Raw genomic sequence first — 7592 nt, forward strand, 5'->3', positions numbered from 1 at the left:
ATTCAACATTCTATTTCCCCCAATTCCCAATAGTCTTGTTGACAAAATCTGGTCTCTGCACCTTTAAATACTTACTTCACAGCTTGTTGTTAATTGCTCTTGGACTGGTTTGGCGTTCTTTTGCAACAGCCATGGGGCCCTTTATCCTCCAGTTTATCCTGTTGACATCTTTGTGTGTCAACTGGGACTACTTTTGATCAGGATTTGGAATTAAACCCTGGGCCACTGGGTAATAATCCTGAAAGTAGTTCAAGTTCTTTGCAAGTTATGTGAAATACCAGGGGCTTTAAAACTTAGGGGATTTTTGCATCAATCCCTGTAGATTTGCTTCATGGTCCATAATTTCAGGGACTAGAATGATCATTTTAAAAAGATTATTTTGCTGTAGGTTATCCTTTTTCATTTTCATTCAAAATCATAGAATCACAGGATCAGAGCCCAGATAATGGCAAGGTAGTGTGCCTAGGGCGCAACAAGAAGGTGAATACAAAGAGGGACACTTTTAAATATTTTCACTGATACATATTTTTAATGGCAGAAAGTTCTGCTCTGTTCTCCATGACTTTAAGTATTTATTTTGTCAAGTCCTACTTGTTACACTAAAGGCTTAAAGCTTCCAAGAGATAAAGAGGAAGAGCCTGAGTGCAATTATCAAGAGTTCTCCTTGTTCCACAAATGGTGGGTCCCACCTCAGCATAGGACAGAGATAGAATTGAGGCAGAATTGGAGTATTGAAAGAGACCCTAGAGGTTATCTCATCTTACTAATGATGAAATTGAAACCTAGGTAAGCTGGTACTTGCCCAGGATCTCAGAGCTAGTTAGTAGAGATCGCTTTTTTCCACGTTTATTGACATTATTTTCACCTCATGACTGATCTTCTTTCTCTTCCTTTTCTAACTTTTCTAGCTTGTCCTTGACACATAGCTGTTTTTGGGAATAAGGTGATCGTGTGCTCCAAGTTGAATCATTCAGAGTCTCTAGGTAATGAAGACAAAGAGAATCAGAGGAAGATCTCCCATTTACTCTAACCTGGATTGAGTCTTTTGTATAGAAAACATTTTTCATTCCTGTCTTGACCATAGTAGATATACTGCATATCAGCTGAATAAATTAAATTGGATTGTCTCAATGCTTTACATACAGTGGAACAGAATAGATGTTTTAAGAGGTGATAACAAACTTTGGAATGTTAATAGAAAAGGTAAATATGTTTATGAAAATAGCTTCTCAGATTTCCAATGTGTGGAAAATGTGAGCAGAAGCATGATACAGTGGAAAGAGGGCTAGTTCAGACAACATGGGCTTGAACCCTCTGATGATACTTTTCACCTGTGATTTCACTTCCCTCATCTGCAAAATGAGAGGGTTGGACTAGATGGCCTAGATCCTATAGAGATGAAATGCAAATCTAGAGAGACTTGTAAGTCTTACGAAGAATTTCCAAACACAAAAATGGATGCTGAGTTTCAGAAGGAAATCAGTGAAAGTGTCAGCACCATCTCTAGGAGAACTCCAAAATCAACCTTTTTCTATAATACTAAATGTAATTGTTTACCTAGCATTGGGGCTGATGAATGTTCACATGAATGTGAAAGAAAAATATACCAGAAAACTCTGAGGGACCTGAGAAGGGCCTACAGGGAGGCAGTTTTAGAAGCTTTCCAATCAGGAAAGATGCATCTCCCTGTGTTCTAGGAAATTAGAGCAGCAGCCTTATCTAAGCACTTATGGTCTCTGTAAGGTCAAGAAAGGGGTAGTGGTACTGGCTGGCAAAAGCTTGTTAGGAGTTACTGCCTAACTCCCTGGTTCCTACTTAATCTGAGTTGGTAAGGGTCAAGAAAAAATATAGTGGTCAAATAGTAAACTGGTTTGGCTTTGCTATCTCAGCAGTGATATATTGGTTTCATTGTTTAAAAATAAAGCTTGGGATTAGGTAAAGTAGCAAGTTTTATTAGTTTATTTTTATGAGAGATGACTGATGATAAGAAATGATCCAAGGGTACTTATCCTTAGAATCATAACAACTTAAAATAGATTTTATTAATATATTGTTTTTTAATATCACCTAGATTTATTCCTGTATCTCTCCCTTTCTTCCCTCCAAGAGAGAAACTTTATATAAAAAAAAAGAGAGAAAAAAAATATACTAGGTCTGTATCCCAAAAGAGATAAAAAACAAAAAGGAAAAGGACCTGTATGTACAAAAATATTTATTATATAAACTACTTATAAAAACAGTTCTTTCTTGCTGCTGTACAATTAGAAATTGAGGGGATACCCATCAATTGGGGAATGCTGAACAAGTTGTAGTGTGTGATTGTAATGAAATACTATTGTACTATAAGAAATAATGAGCAGGATTCTCTCAGAAAAACCTGGAAAGACTTTCATGGACTGATGCAAAGTGAAATGTACTGTGCACAAAAGTAACACCAATATTGTAAGATGATCAGCCGTGAATGACTTAGCTATTCTTAGCAATACAAAACAACTCTAAAGGACTTATGATGAAAAATGCTATCCATCCCCAGAGAAAGAACTGATGGTGTCTGAATACAGATTGAAGCATACTTTTTAAAATTTTCTTTATTTTTCTTGAGTTTTTTGAGGGTCTATGTTTTCTTTCACAACATGACTATTATGGAAATGTTTTTCATGACTACATATGTATAACCTATATCAAATTGCTCGCCTTCTCAAGGGGTGGGATGGGGAGGGAGGGTGAGAGAATTTGGAACTCCAAGTTTTAAAAATGAATGTTAAAAAATTGTTTTTACATGTAACTTGGGAAAATGAAATATTAAATAATGAGAAAAAAATCAACAAAGTCAATTGATTCAGGGGAAAATATACAACATTCCATGCCCACCAACTCCTTCTTGCCAATCTCTGCAAAGGAGTTAGAAGAGGAGGAACCATGGCAACTTGACAGCTTTCAACAAATTCTAGATGAACTTGCAAAATTTTACCTGGAAAACCTTCCTTTATGTGGTAATAGACTGGTGTTCCATTGACACCAGCCTCTGCCAAATCGTGCAGTCTAATGGAATTCTTTTTCAGCTGTCAAATTTATACCAGTCCTGTCTACTTTATCTGAGGTATCTCTGAATTTCCTCTTCTTGGGCTTTCAAAGTTCATAAGCTGGATCCTTTCTACCTTGGCAGTATTTTTATACCTTACTCACCTCCATATACTCTGCGATCCAGTGACACTGGCCTCTTTGCTGTTTCTCACACAGGACACTCCATCTCCCAACTCCACAACTTCACTGGTTGTCTCCTCTGCCTTGAATTCTTTTCCTCTTCATCTCAGCCTCTTGCCTTCCCTGACGTCCTTCAGGTTCAAGGTAAGATCCCCCTTTCTATTTTTTTCCTAGTCACCCTTAATGCTAATGCCTTTCCTCTAGGATTAGCTCCGGTTTATGGTGTATATACATTATTTGTACATAGTTTTTTGCATGTTCTCTCCCCCTTTAGATTTTGAGCTCCTTGAGAATTAGGGACTGGTTTTCTTTGCCTGTCTTTGTGTCTCTAGTACTTAGCACAGCGTCTGGTATGTGGTAAGCTTTTAATAGATGCTCACTGACTTGTCTTGACTTCTCTGTTGCTGTATCCCTTCCTCCTATTCCTGCTATCACTAAGCGAGAATAGCAAGTTACTGGAAACAATTCTTTGTAGGATTTTCCCAACAGGTTTCCTATGAATAGTCATACAAAGGAAATGGCAGGGGCAGCTAGGTGGTGCAGTGGATAGAGCACTGGCCCTGGAGTCAGGGGGACCTGAGTTCAAATCCGGCCTCAGACACTTGATACTTACTAGCTGTGTGACTCTGGGCAAGTCACTTAACCCCAATTACCTCACCAAAAACAAAAACAAAAATTAATGGCAAAGGCAGAGTTGTACCCTGAGTCCTGCTCCATATCTGACTAACAAACAAATAATTTATAGGGTAAAATAAGAGTGTTTCATACAATATTAAGTAGTACAGTGGATAGAGTGATGGGCCTGGAGTTAGGAAGTCCTGAGTTCAAATCTAATCTCAGATACTTACTAGCTATGTGACGCTGGGCAAGTCACTTAACCTCTATTTGCTTCAGTTCCTTATTTATAAAATGCAGATAATAATAGCCCTTACATCCCAGGGTTGTGGTAATGATCAATGAGGTAATATTCCTGACACATAGTAGGTGCTATATAAGTGTTAGCTATTATTATTACTAGCAATATAAATGTCTTATGTATTTTTATAAAAGCACAATAACAATGCTATAAAACACATTAGTGTTTGCAAAGTGCTTTCCATATAATACCTCATTTGATTGTCACCATCAGCAAAAGAAAACTTTGTACAAAAAACAAATACAATTTTTCTCACTTAATAAGACTAAGGAAAAAAGAGTTTACAAAGCCACAATGTTCTTTGAGAAAAAATAAAATATAAAAAATCTATCATATTTTGGATTATGTAATTTTATGATTTATGCTCTTGATAAAGCATGCCATATAGTTTTATAAACAGAATGGTGCATGTTTTGAGGATGGATTTGAATTTTAACCATGAAGGGATCAATAAATAATAAACATTTATTAAGTACCTTCTACCTCCTGGGGGCAGATTATTATGATGCAGACAAGGATGGTGATTGATGGATACTTGTAATGTATTGGATGCTCTAATTATAAACCCAATCCTGGGGGCTAGAACCAAATCTACATACTGTATCCAGCAGAGAGAAAAAAAAAATTAGTAGCACAATGAGAGAATTCTGCCACGTATTCTGCTTTTCTGATTGTTTCTGTTGATTAATTACTATTTCTTGGATCTTATGTCAGCTATTGGATCTTCCCTGAATGACTCCTAGAAAGAAAATTCCTGCCTGAATGGCCTTAAGAAGATGGACTTCTCTTTGACCCTCTTGAGACACCAACTTACATAGCTGCCAAGTTCTGCTTGTCTACTAATTTCTCCTGGGAGAAAAAGCTGAATGAATGAATCAGATGCTCCCTGGTAACTAAGTCTTTCATGGTGAGAAATAAATAAAGTATTTAATAGGGCTACTGTTGCCATTGGACGGATTTGGAAGGGGGATGCAGAGGTCAGTTTGGGATGTTTGGCTCTACTAAGCCCTTCTTCTCTTCCTCTGTCTCATCTCACTGGGAGTACAATGTTCTTGTAGCATCCCTTAATTGTTCATTATTTCCCCACTGTTGTTTTGCCCTCCAATGTAGTACCCCCAATCCAATACTCAACTCTACTCAATGCAACTCAATCCATCCAATCCAATAAACATTTATTAAGCATCATTTATTAAAGCCATTCTCAAGATCTTTATTACCTCTCTCCTCCCATCAAAATGTACTTATCACTCACTTGAGGAAAGATTGCAACCCACTGGGTCCAACTCAATCCAGTAAAATAAGCATTTATTAACCACCTATTATATGCCTGAAACTAGGTTAGGAGTGAAATAGTTTAGCCCTTGCCCTCCAGGAGCTTACATACTATTGCTCAGGGAGGAGTTCCATGTACATAGACAAATACAAAATGTATATGAAATAATTTCTGGGATTCTGAGTAGAGCATAAAACAATATCATATTCTTCATAGTAGCAATGGTAATCTTGTTACATTGATTGATAAGCAAGAGTTAGGAGAACATGTGTGACCTCTATTTTGGAGAGGGGCACAGGCCAGTCTACTTTCATTCATCTCCAGGCTGTGCATGTGACTTTATGGATATTATCTCAATACCATACCCTTATATGTGTACCTCCATCCATTCCCACTTTTTATCTCCCTCTTTAGTGTTTTTTCTCTAATATAAATCTAAACTCTTTGAAAGCAGAGACTCCTTTTCGCTTATATTTGTGCACTTAGTACAGTGCATAGCAAATAGTAATTGCTTAATTAAGGCTTGTTGCTATCTGACTGAACCTTTCCTAGACTGTAAACAACTTGAGGTCAGGGTATCAATAAGATTTATTATTTTTGCATCTCTAACATGTTTCATCTTATGAAAATTCATCACCTTGTAGACCAACTCCTGGTGATTAGCTTTTCTGTGTCTAGTCAAATTAGTCATCAAGTGAGAGGTGGTAGATGGCATAGAGTGCCATCCCTGAAGTCAGAAAGACTCACCTTCCTGAATTCAAATCTGGTTTCAGACACTTACTAACTGGATTACTCTGGGCAAGTCATTTAACCCCATTTGCCTCAGTTTCCTCATCTGTAAAATGGGTTGGAGAAGGAATGGCAAACCACTCCAGATCACTGCCAAGAAAACCCCAAGTAGGGTCAAGAAGAGTTGGACATGACTGAAAAATGACTGAATGACAGGTAATAGATGAATGCTGGATTTGAAGTCAGAGGACCTGGGTTTGTAGGCTTGCTTTGACTCAAGCTGTGTGTCCTTGAGTAAGTAATTTAAGCACTCTCAACCTATTTCTTTATCTGTAACATGAGAAGTTGGACTAAATGATCTCTGGGGTTCCTTTTGAGATCTAGGTCTGTGATCCCAGACTGATAGGTCTTTGAAGGCTGCACTAGGCTCCATGAAACCAGGGTTGCTTTCAGGATATGATAAACCATTAGAAAATTAAGACTTTTGTACTCAGTCTATTACAGTGTCTTGCACATATTAATTATTTAATGAATGTCTGTTGAATTGATTTAATAATAACACCTTTTTTTATAATACTTTAAGATTTCTAAAGCACTTCCCTCACACTTACCCAGTGCAGTAGGTTATGCAATGTAAACTAGTGGATAAAGTGCTGGCTCTGGGTTCAGGTGACCTGGGTTTACACCCCAGCTCCACCATTTATCATCTGTGATCTTGGGCAAGTCACTTTACTTGTTTGGACTTCAGTATCATGATGTGGAAAAGGAAGGAATTAGACTCAATGACTTCAAAGGACCCCTCCAGTTCGAAACCTAGGATTCTATTTTATAGATGAGGACACTGAGAGGTTTGATAACTTGTTAGGCCACAGAGGTAGCAGACCTGACATTCTACCACAAGATCACGTTTCCAGGAAGCTTCTGTAGGATGCTCATCTCTTGATCCCAGGATCAGTACTTCCTTTTACATTAAACCTTTTAAGTGAAGATCTTGTTGCTCTTCTGTCACTCCTAAAATAACAAGTTAGAATGGGTCAAGGTGGGCGGGGGGGGAACCTGTGGCCTTGAGGCCATATGTGGCCCTCTAGGTCCTCAAGTGCATCCCTTTGACAAAATTTGTGAAGTTTGGATTCAGTCAAAGGGCCTCACTTGAGGACCTAGAGGATCACATGCGGCCTCGAGGCCACAGGTTCCCCACCCCTGCATCAAGGATTTGGGAGTAGGGTATCTTGGGTACTATGAAAACTTGCACAGAGTATCAAACTACTTAAAGAAACAAAAAAATCTTGTTCATGGAGTTATCACATTCAGCAAAGTTATGACCTTAAGCAAGTAACAACCGAAGGAAATCAAGAACCCAACAGATTTGTCTCTAATTGAGTTTTGTCTGAGGCAGGCTAAGAAGTAGAATTATTGGCTCACTTGTAAAACAGTAATAGCTGTGGAGGTTGATTCTGAGGAGAAGATGCA

Source organism: Vombatus ursinus, unplaced genomic scaffold (assembly GCF_900497805.2).
Source record: "Vombatus ursinus unplaced genomic scaffold, bare-nosed wombat genome assembly UNPS02014813.1, whole genome shotgun sequence".
Classification (NCBI taxonomy): domain Eukaryota; kingdom Metazoa; phylum Chordata; class Mammalia; order Diprotodontia; family Vombatidae; genus Vombatus; species Vombatus ursinus.